The 21,899-nt window shown below is 37.3% G+C and overlaps 1 long non-coding RNA gene across 2 annotated transcripts; it reads right to left on the bottom strand.

Annotated features, from left to right (window-relative positions):
- Positions 1-287: 287 nt before the first annotated feature.
- Positions 288-9,594, bottom strand: LOC132382502 (uncharacterized). 2 transcript variants are annotated; one of them, XR_009508362.1, is made up of 3 exons: positions 9,301-9,594; positions 7,551-7,637; positions 288-1,757 (listed from the first exon to the last, which is right to left on the bottom strand). It is a non-coding gene; the product is annotated as an uncharacterized LOC132382502 (long non-coding RNA). The 2 variants fall into 2 exon arrangements; XR_009508363.1 differs by having other exon boundaries at positions 288-1,754.
- Between the last annotated feature and the right edge of the window lie 12,305 nt (positions 9,595-21,899).

Genomic DNA, 21,899 nt, shown 5'->3' with positions numbered 1-21,899 from the left:
TTGTATAATATATGTTTGATCAATAAACTGAGCTTGGATAGGCCAACAAAAGGTGATGATGTAGAATTAATTAACCACACAAGTCACTTCTGACGAGCACAGTGCTACAAAATTGGCAAACAAATTAAATGGATGAGAAAAGAAACTCCAAGCCACCAATCTATTTTTAGGTCAGTAATAGTTTTCTCTTAATGGACTGGATTCCCCTTAAAACTAAAGGTTAACGCTTGCCGGCTAAACAATTAAAACGCAGAGGTGCTGAAATGTGTTAAAAGACAATGGTTTTATTTCTGAAAGGGACGCGGCGTGACACATGCCACTGTTGCTGTTTCAGGCGCTGGTCCGATAAGGTGCTAAGCAAAAACGGGACAGATGTGCCCATTGTTCTACGATTAACAATAACGGATGAGGCTAGACAAGGGTATGGAAAACGTGGCCCTGTTCTCGCAGGCGAGCCGCGGGAGGGACGGAATTATGACATAATAGATTATGATATTTGATTGAATTCGTACAGATCTACGAGAAATTGATCAAATTGATTGGATGGGAGAGAATCGAATGATAAATGTAAACGAAGCAAGTGTCGAATTACGTATCAGAATTCTCATATATATAATATTAATACACATATATGTAAGTGTGAGAAGGAATCAATCATTCGGTCTTATATTTCAGCAGAACAAAATTACTATGATAGCAATTATGACATGGCAAAATGCGATTAGCCAAGAAAACATCAATAGCAAACAGATGAAAAGAATTTAAAACAGATCATCGCAGCAGCAACCTTACTATTATCTGTTTAATCAAACCCCACTTAGCACTGTGATGGATACATTACATCAGTTATATCATTAAGCCGCTATCTTAGCAGAAGCATTAAACAATATTTGTTTCAAGTAGTCATTTGCTATATATCCCTGGCAACAATGAAATAATCACTATTAAGAACAACCATGATTTATCAAGCTATTGTCACGCTTCAAATATTCCTCAGCAGTTTTATCAATTAATAACTTATATTCTGATTATTGATTGTGTTAATTCAGTGGAATCTTAGTCAATGCAATAGATTAGATGCGATAAATAGTTGGACGAAACGACCTTTATATAACCCTGTCAATACGATTTCATGGAAATATTAGGACCCAAAATTAATTTACTTATGCATTGACATTAACACAGATTGGACTTGCACACGTGCCGAGCATTTCTTTTGCATTTCCAAAGTCCGACTCACAGTTGACCCACGAGGAACCACACGAAACTTTAATAAAAGAACAAATTGTAGAATTGTAACATTGGGTTGCAACAAGACCTGTTTATAACCCATTGGGTTAATAAAGTAAAGCTGCTCCAGGTGCCAGCGCGTGTACATGATTATTAATGGTCCAGGAGCATTGCGGCCAACGTTTGTGCATTTATTGTTCTGGGGAGGGGTGGGGGTGTACGGGATGAGGAGAAATCACATATTTGAAATCAAAAGGGTAGTGGCTAGGAACTAAAGGCCGGCATTAGTTAATCCAACAAAACGTCGAAAAGACTCTTAAGGGTAAATTTAGCCGCATCTTGAGCAGGCGTCTTCTTGCTCTTCTTTTATGGGGCTTGTAGTGGTCAGTTGCTGAAGGTCTGTCTTGATTGAAAAGGGACATGTCAAAGGTGAAACTTCAAAACTCCAAAAGCCAACAGCTGCCGTTTCAACAGATTAACCGGAGATTTTTTTTTGTACTTTCGCCTGTTGAGCTTCTTGGGACCTACTTGGCCATAAGAAAACACACATCTGTCAGTCCAAAAAATATAAGAAATACCAGGCGGATGTTTAAAATTACTAAGGGTGGAATTAAATGCAGCTGTTCCTGAACAACTGTTTCTTCTCCACAAAAATCATGCACAAAAAAAATCAAACTTAAAAAAATGCAAGATACATTCTTCCTCGTATCGACGTTTTCCCATTAACGATCTCTCAATAAACAAGACTGAACGTCAGGGAGTGACAGGAAATGCGTGCTGCTGGAGTTAGCAGGAAGGTAATTAGCAGCAATGGTAAATCTTTAAAAGTTTTGAGCCACCGTTTCAACCGTATTTAAATGTATGTGTTATTCTCTTGAAAGCATTATGAGTTTAGATTAGACTCCTACGTTAGAAGGATTCCAATCTCGAAGTACACTGCCCTGCAGCTCAATGCAAATATCGCTAAAGTTGGAAGTATTTTGAATTTCAGTTAATTGCCTCACTGTGATTAGCACCCGTGTAAACACGATTTATTTTGGAAGTACACAGGAACCTTAAGTTAACCGTTGTCGCGACGCAAGGCAGAAGCTGACATCAGATTTGATGATTGTCCTGCAAGTGATATCTTCATAACGAAAACACTCTTTGACCTTATTTAGATTTCCACTGTTTAGCCTCAAACTTCATTATACTGACGGCGGTGCATGTAGTTTTAATGAACATTAAGACATGTTCCCTCATAGCAAAGCAGAGGCCAGCCATCACGCTAAAACTGCATCTGTTCATATTCTCATACTGGTCGATATTTCTCATTCACACTCGCATCTCCGCGGCTTGTAAAGGGAAAATTAGACTTTTGTTGAGATTCACTCAAGCAAATCTTATTCGTGTTAGAACGCGAGTTTGTCGCATATGTTTTGTGACTGAATTAAAATGTAAAATGGTCGTGACCTGATGGCACTTCAGTATCCTCCAAAAAGCCCGACCGCTAAGCCAGCAGACACGAAGAATAGGATTAGAAAAAAGGCACGTGGCAATTAATTTGGCGGAGATTAATTGGCATAAATGCCTATGTTATTAATATCAAATGGAACATACACGTGGATTGGAGGCATTCTCAATTTTGTTGCCAATTTGTTTTAAGTTCATTTTATACAATTAGCAATTGTTATTTTATTATACACTTTCACTTTAGATTTTATTGTAGAATTATAATATAAAATATTCGTTATTTTAAAGCGGTCAACTTTTAAATACACTTTTTATTGGAATTTTCAAAATATTTTGTATTTAGTTTTAATTTACGGGGTTATTCCTTATTTAACGCAATTTCATGTGTGATAAAGGCTCTTGTGAGATTTATTAATTTTTTTCAATTATATTTTCTTTTATGTTGTATTGTTCACTAAATTGACACAAAAAACAAGTGGTTTACCGTAATTCGTTTTCGGTTCTATTGTTTCAATTGGCCGGGGAAGTGGGGTGGTAATGCCCATGCACTGGTGATTGAAGATTCAAGATTGCCATTGTGTGAGATGATAATGGCAGTGTGCTGGGAACGAGAGGAATAAGGGGAAGAGGAAGGAAGTGTGGCTTACATGAGTGTATTATTGTCATAGTTCAGCTACTGGGTTACGAAACACCCTTCTATTGTTCCAACATGAAGGAGAGAGGCTACTGACAAATAATGGGCAGCGTGGAAAGGCGTAGTTCGCATTTCACTTGGACAAAAGTACAAAAAGAATTCATGTATAATTGTCCAGGTAAATCTGTTATTGACTGCACAATAATGGTTCCCAAACACCACTAATGCAGGCTCCATCCCTACAGAAGTTATTGCACTTGCTCCGGTACATTATCCCCCCTTATTTCGCATTTTATGAACTATTTGCTAAGCAAGCAGAGTTGTTCCCATTAAATATTTACACTCTAATGTCTTCTTGTTTCAAATTATTAATTAGGCGCCTTTGGTCATTTTAAGTTGAAATGGAGAGTCTGCGAGGCTTTAAATATGATTTCAAATTATTACTGCCTTCTATAATGCGAAAATTATTTCATGTCTTGCACGTCAGAGATTAACAGCTTCAAGGATCAATAATGTGAAATTCGCGAACTGAAAGTCTGCAAATGACAGCATTATTGATAGCAGGCATGTAAATTACTTCATAGTATAAAATAAATAAGAACGTAAAGCCACAATCATTAGGACTAAAACGGGCAAATTGCTGTATATCTGCAGTAACAACACCAGAAACATGGAGAGATTGTCAGAATAACGACTACTTGTAACCAGCGAGGATTCCAAGTGACCCTTTCTGCATGGAAATCAATGCAAAAGCGTTAGAAGACGGATCCATTTTCCTTGTATTTTAACGACAACTTAAAATCAACTTGCTATTTCGGTTCAAGTACTCTTAAGCAGCAGTCAGCCTCAACATGTTTAACTAAAGATCCGTCTTTCCCATTACTTTGATACCACACACTAAAACTAAACGCGAATATACTGATACTCACCAGTATTATTTTTTCAAAAAGCATTTGTAATCTAGTCAGAATATATTTGATATTGACTTTCACTTTGATCATGTGCCGTTAACGTCTAGACGTTTTTGCTAATTTTTTGCTTTGAAAATAAATTGTCGATAAAACACTTTAGATACTCAGTCAACATCACCTTCTATTTTCTTAAATACATGCTTTGTATTTGGTTTATATTTATTTGAAAATGGTAGAGCTACTGCTACCATTAGCTTTTTTAAAAATTACTTGGTTTTATTTCCATAATCGAAAACTGTTTACAACTGAATGCAACTTTTAATTTCTTTTCTGATTCCTGGAATATTTTAACACTTAAATTGTAAAAAATGTTGCGACCCGAAATCACCATCAGTTTATAGAACCGGTTGAATGGAGGAAATTTAATTTAGGGAAAGATGTTGCTGATAATTCGAAGTCATCGTTTGAAAAGAACTCGGCAGAGTGGTTCTCCTGTTTAATGCAACCGGGGCAACTACAAATGTATTTTACACACATTTGAAACGAAAGCCGTTAAGAAAAGATGTCTGTCATTTTAAAAAAAAAACTAATTAATTTAACGTAAATCAAGAAATTCGGGTAAACAATGCAAAGTTTGAATCTGCAAATGTTAAAGAAGTGCGGAATTTACGTAACAAAATCTGCACTGTAAGTCAATTTGGAAAATATAGAATAATGTTGATTAATGGATGTGATATATCTAGGTTGGTTAAATGTGCCAAATTTGTGAGAGCAAAACGATTACTTTGTTTTTGGTACGTTCAATATACAGGTCCACATACATTGACATTAACCAAAGTCTCCTTCAAACGACTCTGTCCCTGGCAATGGAGGAATTCAGAGCTGGGCGTGTGCTGAAACAGGTAGGAAATGTGTAACTAGATAACCACAGATCAAGTTTGCTTTAGGTGAAAAATGCTAAAAATAAACACTTTGCTACCAACTGCCATACATACTTCTAGAAATCCCTTATTAAATTCCCAACATTGATAATGTTGACGGTTCTGAAAGTTAAGGAATATATTTCACAGAATTTCAATGGAATCGAAACGATCAGTGACAGGAACAGGGGTGAATTGTTTTTAAAATAATAAGTCGATTTAAATATCTGAGCATTAGACATATACACGCACAAAAAGTCTGTTCAGCTCTCCAGACGCTGCTTAGATGACATTCCTGCTCAAATGGGAGCAGGAAAATAAAATATATGTTGTAAGACCAGCAACTAACTGGCAATAGTTGTTAAAACGACTAAATATTTAGTGTCGACCCCGTTTGGGAACGGGGAAGGATTTTTGAATACTCAAGTTTCCAATATTCCCAATATTACCCACTGTAATGATGAGCAAATAAATTCCAAGGGTTTTGTAATAGTTCCTTCTACCTGATGCAGGGCATGTTCAAGCTCAAATGCCAAAACGAGCTCTATGTAACTGACAAAACTTCCATTATTAGCAACTGAATCATTTAATGTCACCTGAAATCATTACATTTAAAGAAGCAATCAAAAGACTGGTGTAAATTTAATAGTAATTCACTATGCGAGAGCTATGGTAGAGGGAATCCACCAAGGGAGAAAATTCAATTGGCTAGATAGCAAAATTGATTTGAATTACGAATTTGAAAAAAAAACCGATTTGAAAGATGCTACTAAAACTTTTGTTCCATGTAACTCTCCAGAGGTGATACTCTGTTTCTGGTTATGATTCCCAGCGCCGAGTTTCAAAATTATAAACAAATTCTGCTGTCTCAATCGTTCTCGGAATTGACGGGGCTAATTAATTCGGGCCGAGCTTGGCACAGGTTTGAAAAGCTGTGTTAGTTTTCCGGCACAGTTGTGGAAAGTCAACAGCGCGGGAAAAGTCTCAGTTGAAATGACAACACAAACAAAACCGGACCACTCCGTCCTGTTATATCCAACAAAAGGATCATCTATACATGCAGCTAAGCAATTGTTAATGTTTAAAATGCCCAATACAGACCAAACGGCGAGGGCGGAACCCAAGCATCGTTCAATTACAAAAAAGTAGTTAGTATAATTTAACATGAAACATCACGCATAATACAGATTATTGAATGGCATGTGTACAAATGTGTGGATTTAATAGCATGAGACGAGTATGTACCGCCAATGGTTAGAAAGTTCCTGTACTGTGTACTCGGTTAAATAATCTCATTCAACCCCATTCCCCACCCGTTAAAAAAATCCGAAGAGCGGCAGGCCAGTGAACAAGATCCGGTGACAATTAAATGGCCTATTAACAACAGCAGCAACCGATACGTTGCAGCAAAATAAAATAATTAACTCTTATCTAATTCAAAGCAGGGCCAGATGCAGAAAGTTAACGTGAGGTGCTTCGCCGTCTCTTCTGTAACCTAAATTTATGTTCAATTGGTCAATGTGAACTGCGTTCGGTTTGTCGCAATGGTCTTGTAAATATAAACACAACAAATATGGCTGTTATAGTGCCTAGCCTATTAGTTATTACTGCACTACCTATCAAGATCTTTCAGTGAAACTATGTGCAGGCTTAAAACAGGAGAGCGTTTCAAAGAGATGGTTCCACGCCAATCAATTTGTAATTATCAATCTGTGGGCCTTTGCGGGTTTACCGCACAGACGTAGTGAAGAATGTACAGCGAGAGCAAAATCGAAAACACGATTCACCAATCAATAAATGAGACGAAGATAGTTCAGCATTTTCACACTGTTGAGCAAAGCAATTCAATGATATTTGAAATGGTTCACACAGCAAACGTTCAGTGTTTACTGGATATTCATTTACCCATATGCAACGTAATTTGTATCACAATAACCTAAATTTCCATTTAGAATTGGTGCCGTTATCGTTGTATATGACATTAAAAAAATCTTTTTATTTGTTGCTTCGCCACTTGATCATTGAGTGTCGCTCTCTCAACCAATGCACAGGAGCTCTCATTTCATCCGCACTTAATGGGCAAACATGGTGGAGAACTACTTCTTGTGTTCTGTAGACGCCCTGGTCAAATTAGGAAACAGAACTTTGCTTAATAGCGTCAACTACTGCACAACCAACTAGGAGAACTGCAACGTTTTAAAAAAATTTTTGCAACTCAATCAGGGACGTGATTTTGAACCGAGAATTGTTGTATCCAATTAGCACTGCATTTTGTACAGGGAAATCCATCACCATAAAAATAATATCTTGTCAATTACCACACCCTCTAGTAACTAATTAAATAAAATATTGTGAAATTTGGAAACAACTAACATTGAACCTTGACATTGATGAAATCATTACCTTTAACACTGTATTACCAAACGGCCATCTCTCTCCCATCTTAATCCACAATCTTTATTCTACAATTATGATCATCACTCTCAGGTACTATAAAAGAAGAGAATTAAAACAGACTCTTAAATAGAATACAGTAAATTGCCTAAGACAATTATAGAATATTTCAGAAAGCGTAACATGTATTACCCGAATGAGTACAACGCGCATATCCCCAACGTTAATATTAAGCCTAATGACAGAAGGTCAGAACTAAAGCTGAAACATCACCGGTCTTGATAAAGGAGCTAATAGGGGTTTCATTAGAATCTACTTCTAAAACAACATTAATAGGTAGCATGAGCAGTTCTCTATATATCCGGAGTTTACTATTCAGACAATATATTGAAAGCATTTATTATACCAAAAGGCAGTAGGCGAAATCTTTATGTCGTCTGTTTTAATTATAAGTATCCCCCACGTTAACAGTGAAAGCACATCTACGTTTAAATATAAAGGTCCACTAACTATTGAACCTCCGAAAAAATGTACTTTAAAATCATTATATGGTTAATACAGGCCAGGCCACCCATTATATCTGATTGTGAGTTCACTCATGCAATTTTCACAACATTAAATCTTAAATGTCATTTGGTCAAATAACAGAAGGAAGATACGCACTTTGAGAATTGTGCATGCAATTTAAGGAAGTGATATCAGGTTGACTGGAAGCAATTGCTCTGTCAATTTTATACGCTTAAATAAGTGCTTGGTTTCGAAGCAGTTAAGTGTAGATAATAGTCTGTCTTGTTCAAATTTACACAAGAAGTCCTTTAGTTGATTTGGTCATCTCGGTTCAAAGGAAGGCATCTCAATTTTGTATATTTTTAAAATATATTATTAAACTGTCACATAATTGAGATTAATCTACTTTAACTAAGCTAAATTATTATTTTTAAACGATCAAGAAATACGAACAAGACATCCTGGAAACTACACGTTAGTACGGCCATCAAACCATTACACAAATCTTTCATCAATCGCATTGTGATTTGTATGCTAGTGCGCTCTCAAATTCCCTGAAATATATATGAAATATTATGAGCTGTGACCTGTCACGTCACTTCCTGTTTTTATCCATTCAAGAAAGTTTATAATGGTCTGCTTCTACAGTTCTTAGAAGCTAGGAATAGAGTTAATGAATGATATCCCTTGAAACATGTCAAGCGGGTCTCAGTTGCTTAATCCTCCACGTACAGTCTCCGCCACAAGCCGACCTGTTCTCCCGCCCATCAAGACTTCTGCTTATTTCTCAAAAGTCTCAATCACAAATGTCCAAATTCATTCTTGATATCAGACGCATATACAAATCGTGTTTAATATTTTTGTTGGCATGTAGTATTAAAAAATTCTCAACGTCATCCACCCCTCCTCCTACCATCGTTCCTATGCAATTCCAACCCATTCCCAGATCATATCAAAACATATTCTCAGTTCAACACTTTCTCTCCCCCCCCCCCCTTCCTTATCCACCCCGCCCGGATGTTGACATCTATTTACAAGAGTTGAATGAGACGCCCTTTCTCCCTCACACAAGTGTGATGCTGTAGATCCCTTTCCGCGTCCGTGACACATGCCCCTCGCCCTCGCCGGAGTTACCAGCGGATTTGCCACTCCAAACCCAGCGGGATGCCACATGTAACTGGGACGTAGCCGAAAGCTATTGATAATCGTACCCCTTGGATCTCTTTGCAATTCTGACTTGAGCCATACTTACCGAAATCCGTGCTAAAGGCACATTTGCAGCTGTTTCGTGGCATGTTGCAGTTTTTATAAGCATCCACGGATAATCAAATGTCGTATGTGACCCAAGGAGAAATAGATCTGCATAATTTCAGTTGGAAGATCTCCTGTTCAGTTCCAGGGCCTGTTTCTTTTTTGGGTGGTGGGGAGGGGTTGTTCGGGGTTCGGGCTCGGGGTTGCCTCTTAGCATACAAAAGTTTTATCAGCTTGTCCGGGGAGTCGCCCGCATCAGCCGGAGAGTCCGAGCGTTCGGTCCTGGGGCCGGGGAACATCCAGCCCCCTTTGGCCCGTCCTGTGGACTTCAGGAGAAAGACCAAAGGTCCCCTACCCTCCCTCCGCACCTCCCGCCGCCCCATCCTATATCTCGCCCTCTTGCTTTCGAAACAGTCGCCGGAAATAGCAAGAAAATATATTAAACCAGTTAAAACAAAATAAAGCCGTTCTAGCCTTCTACCTTGTCGGTGGGGTGAAGCAGCTCGTTTCGGTCAGTATATCCTCGCAATGCCAGTTGCATTTGAATAGCTCTGGCTTGTTATGTACCTCAATGGCTATGAAAGGGAATCAGTATGCAAATTGTTTCAGTTACAATCGAAAGGTTCGATCTGAGGGTGCTCGCTAACGGAAGCTGATGTCAGCTCTCCCTGGATTAGTCGAGATATATCGGCCCAGTGAAGTAGTGTTTTAAATTCTTGTTAATTAAAAAAAACAGAGTTTACAACACGACGGCCCCCCCCCCCCAACAACCCCTCCAGTGAAGGCTGAATAGCCCCTTTAAGACAATTATCATTCTGCAGGTGTTAACTGGTGGGTTGCAATGTGTGTTAGTATATTAGAGAAAATGCTTGCAGTTTAAACAGGACGAAGGGGGTTGGACACCTGCTCCTATTCAGAGTCTCTGCACTGCAAATCCAACGTTTACCAATCAATATATGCAGTAAATGAACACAGCAAAAATGTGTTGCTGCGGTTTTTTTGGTTTACCCCACACACCGCTTCCTAACGTCAGTTGTACCTGGTCTAACCTCACACTACCTCTAATATGGAAAAAAATATGGCTTTGATTGCCGTAACCCGCGGTCTGTTCCCTCTGCTATAGGCTAAAATTGCCCTTTCTGACCTTTCTCTATACATGGCCAGAAATCAAATAAAATCCAAATGCAGTATCAGGGAGCATGTGCGTGGCGTGTCAGGGACCAGCGCTCACAGGCCGGTGTTTGGAGGAATCATGTTTCGAAATAGTAACAGCAATTTGAATTTCCCCCTCTTCATAGATTTTAAATCCGGTTTTGGGGAGGAAAAGCACAATGTACAACCCAGTTACTACGCTGTTTATCATCAAAATGGATAGTTCATTGATTCTTAAAAATTGCCTTTGAGCAGAACGCAGGTCATTAATACCCGAACTGCGTTTTACAGCAACTCCCGGAGCTGTACGGTGTTGTAAATGTGACCACATGACAGGGTTTCCCGTCAAAACAACCCTAGAACCACCAAGGCAATTTTAAACAGAATTTTTTTTTTTAAAATCGATGCAGAAAGCAAAAACCTATTATAGATATAAATCCGTAAACTGCTCTTTTGAAATAATACTGATAGCATATGACTTTATAATATAACTGCTGAAATATATGTTTAAAAGTGAACCGCCTTCCCGTTATTTTCGGATATAAAATAGTTAGTGTTTGATTTTTGAAGCTTCCGATTTTGGTGTCATCCCATTCGAGCATTGAACATCTCGGGTACATCCTTGTGTTTTTTGCAACCTTCTGCAGCCGCTGGACGGTTGGCCGCATATTCAACGTCGATGGAGCCCCACGGAGAGTTGCCTGCATCCTCCATGTCCATGCTGAGGGGCGACAACTTAAAACCCTGTGCTGACAACTGGCCTTATTCATACAGGACACATAACTGATACGCAAGCCAGCACGAATCTTCCCTTTGCTTAGCCAAATTATTTGGATTGAAAGAGCAGACCTTAGTCGTCTTACAATCGATTTTCCATTGATAATAATGCAAACAACTTATGGGAAACCCCAAACAGATACGTGAGACGAAGCTGATTTTTCTTGATTCCAGTATAGGTGACTTGCCTTTCTCTAGCGATCTAGATGTTGACGGGCCCAGTTGAAGCTTAAGGCTAAGCTGACCATCTGTCATTCAATTAACGTTTCAGGGCAGCTGATCTGTAACCAGAAGGGTCAGCGGCCCCAGGACAACGTAAAGCTGCCAGAGAAAGGCGACAAAAGTTCAAATGTTAAACGCTTGGCACTTCTTCAAGGCTGGGCAGGTCAGAATATTTGCCTATGTAAAGCTTGCGTTGAGTGCTTGGGGGAGACAGCACCCGGGTTCTATTTAAGCTATTGTAGTACTTTGTTCCTTCAGATGACATACACACTTTCAGCAAACAATAGATTACAGGATTTGAATTTTCATGTTTAAAGTTGCACCAACTGTACTCCGGATTTGAGCAACATCTTTTGGCCTCTCTTTGTAATTGAGCTAATTCCTCTCAACGGAGATATTCTAAAATGATTGGAAATCAGCAAAGCAGAATCGCTGTAAACTAATGAAACGGACTTGAGAGTGCTTCACTGATTTGTCAGTAAGCGGGAGATTTTACTACACGTCATCATAATCTCACCCCCACCCCATTCATAACTAAATTATCAGATACTAGCGAATTCTAATCGGGCACATGAAACAGCGCATTAACTAGGGAGGATTCAATGATACTTGGCATTTTTCATATGTTGTCATTATAAATTGACGTTTGTATTGTTACTCTGCCGATTCTGTTAAAACAAGACGCAATCCCAGCAATATAAACTAAAAAAACACAAGTTCAACGAGTTAGCCGAAGCTTTCACACAAAACACCATAAACAAATTGAGACTTCTCCATGCTAATTTAAAGGCCATAAATATTTAACTAGCGATATCGCTGGAGCGGGTAGGATTGGTCTTATTCAAATAAAACACATGTAATCTACAACTAGAGTTAATCTGCATCTCCGCCCTTTGAGAAATGGTCGCTTCTGTCCAGTTCTGTTTTTCGACATCACACACCCCGATTTGTGCAATAACAATATTGCGGAATGATTTTGCGTTATTTTCTGGCGAACAGCTCCATTTCGACATCCGATCAATTCGTCACGAATTTTTAACCTTTTAGCCATCATTTACTTTTAGAACCCAAGGAAGCGAACACATGATCAAATCCTATCCTCAAGTGTTGAAACATGCAGCTATTAATGTTCTAAAATACAGCTGGTCTTCGGAAATTTCTAGGATATTATTCAGTTTAATAGCTTCTGGAGATATTGAGAAATCAGCAGAAATTATTTCAGGTCACGTGGAAGGTCTCAGCTAGTTTTATTGTCATAAAATCCATCCTGATTCAATGTTCTTTCACATCCAATTCTCAGGATTGTTAGAATGATAATGCGGATTCCTCTTAAGCATCTTTGCATTTAAATCTGGACAGCTTCACAACCCGGCTGGAGGAAGGAGTGAGGTTGATCGTAAAGCCAAATCTGGAGTCAGAACTGACGACTTCTGATTACTTATTACACAAGAATGAATCTGGAACTCAGTGACGTTAGTTCAAATGACTCGGGTGATTACATTTGCGTATGGTTTCATTGGAATAAAGAGTTCGTAACAACCCACGGAGAATAAATTCTCATTTCCCGTTCTCAATTTCCCACTAAAGTCCATTTAGTCAAACAATTTCCAACTTTTTCAAAATAACAGTTTGCTGCCGAAATATAAACTGAGCAGGGCAGAGGTAGACGATATGTACGCCCCTGTGAGATATTTTATCCTATACTATAGGAAACAAACTAGTGTCCCCAGTGCCACAAACTCTAATTTTCACTCGCTCGTTTTTTTCTCCTTTTCTAATAAGCACACGGTCCTTTACAGCTTCAAAGACGAGATCATTTCACTGTTAGTTATTGAGCTACTAAGAACTTTCATCACTCCGACTGAATAATACTATGTATGTTTAATTCAAAATCACTTAGTTTGAATTATCTGATAATTCATTTTTAACCTACTCCGTCGGTCCCTTTCCATGTTATTTATACCGCTTCATTCAAATTACTGAATAATTCACTTTTTAGGGCAATGGGAGCTTAGAATTATCAGGAGCAGACTATATTTCAAATCGCAATCATTTAGATTAAAACAGTCCTCCTTATTAAACACAGCAGATATTAAAAACTAACAACACACTCAGAATTGCAATATATTAGTTCTGTAATTTTAAAGGTATGATTATTCACTCTTGGAAATAATATATTTTTTTCTGAAATCTCTTTGTAAGGACTCATATTTTTTTTAAAAAAGTCCATTTTTGTTCAGCATTGCATTGTTGGGAAGACCAGCATTTATTGACTGTCTCTGGTGGAACTTGAACTGAATGACTTGCTGGGCCCTTTCAGAGGACATAACAAGAGACAATGCCATTGTTAGGTCTGGAGTCACACTTAGGGCAGCTCAGAAAAGGACAGCCACATTCTTACCTCTTTCTCTCTCTCTATCTCTCTCTTTCTCTTTCCTAATCTGTCTCTCTCTACCTCTGTCTCTTTTTCTCTCTCAATATCTCTCTCTCGCTCTCTTTCTCTCTCTCTCTCTCTCTCTCTCTCTCAATCTCTATCTCTCTTTCTCTCTCTCTCTCTCAATCTCTCTCCTAATTGGTCTCTCTCTATCTCTGTCTCTTTTTCTCTCTCAATTAGTATCTCTCTCTCTCTCTCTTTCTCTTTCTCTCTCTCCCTTTCTCTTTCTCTCTCTCTCTTTCTCTCAATCTCTCTCCCTCCCCCTCTCCCCCCTTCTCTCCCTCTCTCTCTCTATCTATCTATCTGGAGATACAGTATGGTAATAGGCCCTTCTGGCCCAATGAAACCACAGTGCCCAATTGCACTCACGTGACAAATTAACCTCCCAATCTGTATGTCTTTGGAACGTGTGAGGAAACTGGAAACTGGAGCACCCAGAGGAAACCCACATGGGGAGAACATTAAAAACTCCATACAGACAGTGGCAGGAATTGAACCCCAATCACTGGTGCAGAAAAGCATTATGCTAACCACTATGCTACCATGTCACCTCAATGTCTATTAATAATAATACTAATAATAATAATAATCCTGCAGCAGTTTAACTCAATTGGATTACTTACAGAGGCACAATCAAGCGGCAAATATCATTCACCAAAGTCTTGCTTTAAAATACTAACTCATAAAAGAAACCATACCTTAGTATAAATACAAGTCTAATCCAATTTTTGAGTCAGAGTCCCACAAATTATATTATAGCTGATCCATTATTACAGATAAGACTATCCATAATAATCATCCAGATACAATACACAGGATAAACAAGCAAGAACAACTTGCTTAATAGATATCGCCATTCCAAAGACACATAATGTCCAGAAATTAACAAGTGAAAAACGCTAGAAATAGGCTGAATTAAAAGAGGAAATCAAAAGACTATGGAACGTGAACAGTGTGTAGATTGTCTAAGTAGTAATATCTACAACTGGTATCATCCCAAAGTCACCACCATAGCATTAAACAATTAGACCTACACAGCAATATCTATGGCATGTAAATCTCCAGAAAGCCATAATACTAAACACCACTAGAATAATCCGAAAATTGCTAGGAATTGAGAAATGTGGTTTTATCAGCTTCAGCTGAGAAAGATAAAAATACAACAATAATAATAATAATGTCTACTTATGGACATTGCCCAACTAGCTGTATTTTTACAACAATCCAGTAGCTTTTGTTCTTTAGTTATGAGGTTAATTAAATTAAAGATTATTAACTATTAATGTTCTTCATACACCACCTTGGAATTTGAACTCATGTCGCTGGACTCTTAGTCCTGCCTGTTGGTTACCTATGTGGTAATGTAACTGCTGCCCCACCATCATTACAGGATTGAGATAATGTTAACATAAGACTGGGAGATAGGACTTACATTACACATTGACTGCTTGCTCTTTTCCACAGACTGGCCTGCTGAGTTCCCCCAGCATTTTGTGTGTATTATTTTGATTTCCAGAATCCGAGGATTTTTTTTTCTTGTTTGTGATAGGAGTTACAGTGCTAATTTCACAATTTACTCAGACCTTGTGAATCTGCACATTTCCCATTTGATCAGTATCAATGTAACATTAGTGTAAGTTGCACAGTTAATATTCTAGTAAAATGCGAAAGGTGAAAAGAAAATTTTAGCAGTTTGCTAGGGATTGTTTTTAAAGGTTCCTTCAGATCATTCTAATCATGAGTATAAATCACATTATTAAGAATTTATATTTATGGAAAAATTTAGAGCCATATGTATACAATATATTTTTCATTAAGAAACATAAAATGCTCTTAGCTTTAATGGTGTTCTACTTAAATTATCATTATAGGGAATTTTTCGGTTACTAATTAGGGGTGAAGACATTGAAGCTGGGGTGCTTTCGATATTATTCTGCAGTTATAACTAATCATATCTTTCATGGGTTAAAGGCCAGGCAAGTATCACCAATGATACGCAACAATTACATCAAGATTACATTATAGCTCAAGGAACAAAATAGGATAAAGTTATCTTGAATGAAATAGGATAAATGTTAATTTGAATAACTGTAGTTGCGATTGATACTTCTCCAATGCCCTTAATGCAATGTAACCTATTTGTACTTCTCTTTTTGGGATGCTATATTGAAATCCTCACAGCAATGTTTTGAAATAAAACATTAGGGTGACTTTGGCACAGGCTAAGTAAGGGTGCTTGTGCAACTAATTACGGAGTCACGTGCAATATACTCAAAGATGTCAAAATGATTTTATTTATTAAAGTAAGTGGAGTGAATCAACAGATTTTTGAAAACATAAATTTATCAGCAATCCCACTGGTTTAAACTGTCTTATCTGTTTCAAACAGACTTCTTCAATGAAGTATAAACAAAATTAACCTTTTAAAACTCTTTACAGCTATTTCATCAGTTAGAAACAATATAAGTACAGGAACTTCATTTCATGGATATGTCATTATAGTGATTAACTTCCTCCACACCATTGTAGATGTCCAGCTGTAACTCAGGAAATTTATAGTAAATTTATTCGCTATGTAGTATTCTATTAACTGAAGATGATTCCGTAGAAAAGAATGTGCAAATGCACACACACACGAGCATAATATTATATGTAACACCACCAGTTAATCTAATATCACATAATAAAACAGAATACATAAAAATGCTGGATAGATATCAATGCTAAAAATCCATCAGTCGGCAATTCTGTGATGGCAGTAATTCACAAAACATGCTGCAGTCTCAGACCTGGTGTTGGACTTCTACTACACGGTTAAGAACAATGTGCCAATTCTTTATGAAACTAACCTAGCAAAGTAAGGCCAAAAATGAGTGCCCAGATCTATGAGAAGTGCATAAGCTTGTTTCTTCTCAGGTTTCTGTTTAATGTGTGCGCACCGACATTCAAAGCTTTCAAAGATGATTTATCAAGTTTGTTTCAGAGTGCATGTTATTAATAATGTGTGCCCATTCATGTTGGCTTATGGATTTCACTGGAAAAAATAGCAAGTACAACATATACAATTACATTTGGCTCCTCGGGCTTGACAGCAATAACTTATCTCCTCTGTTGTTACTGCGTTTGCGCGAAATTGTCTTCATATGTTATAAACCATTTCATTGCACTTAATAACTGAACATATTCTGTTACAGACTGCAGCCATTCTGGTTGTCATTGTAGTACTAACTATGATAACCGGAGGCTTTTGATGTCATGGGAACTGATTTACTTCTCAATTAATGGTTTAAAATGAAGACTCAAGGTGCACCAAATTTAAATCTGCAGGTAGAGCTGAAAGCATTCACTATTTTTAGAAAAAAGTCTTGCTAACTCTTAATCTATAAATCTAAGCTAGTCTTTGAGCACAAAATACTCAATTTTTTTTGCATATTTGCACTGCGCAGCTTTCTGGATATTTAAAATCTTACGTTCTTCAAATATTTTGCGTCAAATTTAAAAATTATTTGAGAATATATGAAGTGTAGGAATATAGTAACTGTTCTCCTGATTACAATAAGAGGCTCAATTTTGACAGTGGAATCAGATCATCTTTAAAAACTAATAAGGGGAAGGATGAAATCTTTGAAGTACTTTTTAAATGGTGAATACTCATGGCATTGGTGTCTGTGGCAGTTTGAGGGAATGCTTTACCCTAGCTAAAAGAATACTGAACTTGCTTTTACATATCTGAAGTTGCAATAACCTAGGTTAATGAAGGTATCAGCTGCTGTTAATTCAGCTCTCTTACACTGTCAAAATCAGTAAATCTTTCAGTTCAGAATCATTAATGAAAATACAGATACTGGTTAAACACTTTTTGGTGAATATCCATTTCTAAATGAAATTATTCATCAAGTTTCCTCAGTAGGCTGACTTCATGCAGGACATAACACTTTTGAGGTAATTAACAGGGTATATTCTTACAATGCATTTTAAAGTCAGTACCTGATTTAATTTAGTAAGGGTATTTTGATATGCCACCACCCATTACAGTCAACTACTGCTTTGTCTGCAGGTCACCTCTTACAACTGAGCATAACAATTCTGAATATTCAAATTGAAATGAGCTACCAATGAAACAGTTCTTTCAAATATCGACATCATAAAGGCCATTAGTGAATTGAAGTTATGTTTGAATTGGATTATCTTCAATACTTATAAGATTTGTGAAAGGCTATAATAAACATCAATGCATTTTTACAAGATATGAATAGAATGTACAGACAAAAACATAAAAAAATGATTTCAGAGGTAATTATGGCACAGACATGAATGGGCTGTGACAATGAAGGGACAGGATTCCTTTTCATTGCTTCTTAGAATTATGCTGTTGAAATTCCCATTATGTTATTAATTTCCCTCTATGACTTCTTCCCCTTCATTAATTTCCTTCTCCTAGCTTTACAGATTTATGGTCTAAAAAGGAAACCTTGCATCTATGCTCAACGTTACATTATTGCCTTGTATTCGCAAGGTTGTAGGAGTTTTGAATTTTTCACCATTTACAAAACTTGTCCAATCCCTCTGACGAGCAGTTAAAGTCAATGAACTTATTAAAGTCTAATTCTTTAACTACACTTTCAGGCAGAATGGCCAGGACACAATATCCCATAAAACGCAAAATTTTTTAAAATCTTGTAAAAAGGTTGAACAAGTTATTTCAATTTGACCAAGTAACAGCTTACAGACTACGGGTAAGATTAACACTCATTTACTAAGTCTGTTGATATAATACGTGTTTTCATTGCTGGGATATAACTGTTCACAACTAGGAATATAAGGTGCAGGAGCTGTTTGCTTAGTCCTTCCTCTTCCCAATTTAATAAATCAAATTACATCTACATCATCTACATAATATACATGTACACAATTAACTACCTTTTTTCTGTGTCTCTTGTTGGATTTATTCAATAAAAGCTAATTCAGTCCTGGCCAGGCAGCCATGGCCATCTCAGGGAAGGATACCATATTTCCCCTGCATCAAAACAGTGCAGATTTAGACTCTGTATAATCCAGCACTGATATCATTGAACTTTTAATTTTTTTATTTGCTCCATTCAAGGAAATAATTTCTCTCTGTTATTATGTTCATTTCCTGTTAACCTTTTAACGGTCTCCTAGAGTCAGGGAAGTACAAGCTAAGTTTATTAAGCTCCACTTTAAACCTATACTTTGAAGCACGGATATGCAGTCACCATTTATTGAAGATTGAGTTCAAGAGCCACAAGGTAATGAGGCAGATTTATTAAGCTCTGGTGAGAATGCACGTGGATATTGTGATCGTTTCTAGTCACCTCGTTATAGAAAGGATGTGGAAGCTTTAGAGAGGGTGCAGAGAAAATTTACCAGGATGTTGCCTTTTGTCTGACATCAATTGCATGATTTCTGGAAATGGGATATCATGGGATGGATGATGTTATTTGGATCTCGTTGGATGAAAAGGGAATAATATTATTCAGTGTATTCAGTATAATTTTGATTACTTTCCCAAAAAGCACATTTCTTCCTTAGTAGATTAAATAATATAATTGTGGACTTTCAATATAACAATTCCAACTATTTAACAAATGTACTTGGAGAGATCTCCAGCTTAAATACATCCACAATTGTGGAGCTGCAAGCACGCTGGGCATTTTGTACCAGTTACCTATTCCTCTGTCACTTTAGCCTATGTATGGTTGGCTTCAAACTCTTCCAGTTTTAATAAACAACAATTACTCTAATACGATGGCTATTGACACATAACACACTTCACTTCCCAAGATGCCGTGTTAAGGCCCACAAGCTGCAGTTTCCTGGTAACAGAAAAAACATTCTCCAGATATTCTGAACCAATATGTTATCGATCAGTAGAATGATGAATGGTGAGTAATAGAATTGCTTATCTAGTTTCAGGCAGGAAAAGCAACACTAAATGTCACATCTGCATACTTCTGTAGTCTCACAGGCTGTAAACCAAGGTCTACCTTAACAATGATGGGAGAGAAATAGATTTGTTGATTTGAGCATCACCTTTATTTAAATATTTGCCTAATATTCATCTTAATAAAAATTAACTTAGATTCATTATTTCAAGGTATCATTTATATTAGAATTATAGGTGTAAGTCTTCTTCAAAGAAAATCTCTTAACCTCTTGCATTAATACAATGCATTTTATATGTTAAATCACCTTAAGGTGGATCACAGGCTGGATCTGAAACCAAGTCACATAAGGAGATTTTCAGATGTGTGCACAAACATCAGTTCAAGGGGCTTTAAGGTGCTTCTTAGAGGAAGCATAGGAGGTGAGAAGATTTAGCGATGGAAATACAGAGTTTATGATACAGTCCAGTGTTTCCCAACCCTGGGGTGCAGCCCCCTAGGTGACTGAAAGGAATGTGGGAGTGGCATCAAAGATTATCGGGGACTCATAAAGCGTTGATTATATTTATACAATTTAGCTAGAATGGTAAGAATTAAAGCAAAAATAAATGTTAAAAGAAGTATTCAGCAAGCTGTCTGCCTTAGCTGCAGAGAACTCTTTTAGTTTCTTTGGAAGTAATGCTCTAGTGACCTTAGCATTATAGGGACTAGTGGGCTGATGTTTTACTGAGTACAATCAAGTAAAACTTTCCTTCAGAAAGGTTAGGGGCCGCCATCTCAGACAGCTGGAAGTATGGTCACCAATGGTGAAGCAATGGAAATCAAAGATGCCCAAGGAATCAGAGCTCTCATCGGTTGACTCTGCAGATGGGAAATGATGAGGACAGTGTACAAAAGTTAAGTCTGAGGCATTGCTGAGAAGTATATTAATCTGTGAGGGATTTTAATCTTTCTGACATAACCTTTGTTAGAGGAGGCATCACTAATAAGTGACAACAAATTAAAATGCCAGAACCATGGTAATGTAAGTCTATTGCTGTTTGACACACATTGATATAAACACTGTCCTGGCTGCAGGTAACTCATCAGTGACTGTTTGTGAAGGAAAAACATCATCTTTACATATCTGTCTCTCCAAGGCTGTCTGCAGCAGGAAAGCTTTAAATGACCTCAGTGACAGCAAATAATCTTCAACCTGCAGATAACTAACTACAGAATCATTCCATTTATAGAGCATAATTTCCATCTTTTGTCAGGTGATCATTTAAATTCAGATATATACATTTGTGTATATTAAAACCAAAAGTTAGCAGTTAGCTGTATGAAAAGAAATTGAAACCAAACCGCAAGGAATTCTCAATAAATTGCAGGCTGAGCCTTCAGTAATAAATGGGAAGAAGTAGTTTTAATTTATAAATCATAATGACATCTTAAAAATCAATGCCATGTTTTAAGAGAATTGGTCATTATAAGGGGTGCTAAAATTTAGGATCACCTACAAAAAGTACAGGACTCAAATGAAATCAAAGCAAACCTTCACCGGGGCTTGTGGGTTGTGAACAGGTACACAGTAATTTGAAGTATTTGTAGTAGCTGAGGCTTGTCATTTGCGATGTGATAAGAAATAATTTGTAATAAGGGAGCTACCTTCTTTAATTGTCTTCTGCTGAAGTGGAGAGTCCTAGTAATGATTTATTGCCCCGCTGCCTGTCTGCTGATAACTGGTCACCAAATGGCTGCTCATTACTCAAAGCTCCTTCACTCTCTATAACCAAAATCTTTTCCTATTAGTCCAGTTTTGTTCAGAGGAAATGAATGTAAGGCCTTCTAGTGTAAGCCCATAAACTATTTTAGTATATATAAAAAAAATCATAAATAATGGGGGGAAATCTTGTTTGCTACGCCTGCTGGATCAACTGCCTCTTGGCCTTTTGATAGCATCTTTGAAATGGAAATGCCCAGCTGCCTGACCTTCTGTTCAATGAACCTTTTGTACAAAGTCAAATCACCGTGGCTTTGCAGCAGCCCAATCATAGCAATTCACCTGATGGATACTCTACGTCTTTAATACCATTTAGAAATAAAATATAGATAGAATTTTCTACATTA

The sequence above is a fragment of the Hypanus sabinus genome, chromosome 28 (assembly GCF_030144855.1).
Source record: "Hypanus sabinus isolate sHypSab1 chromosome 28, sHypSab1.hap1, whole genome shotgun sequence".
NCBI classification, from domain to species: Eukaryota; Metazoa; Chordata; class Chondrichthyes; order Myliobatiformes; family Dasyatidae; genus Hypanus; species Hypanus sabinus.
The sequence above is the reverse complement of the archived record's forward strand: the minus strand, read 5'-3'. Positions and strand labels throughout refer to the sequence as shown.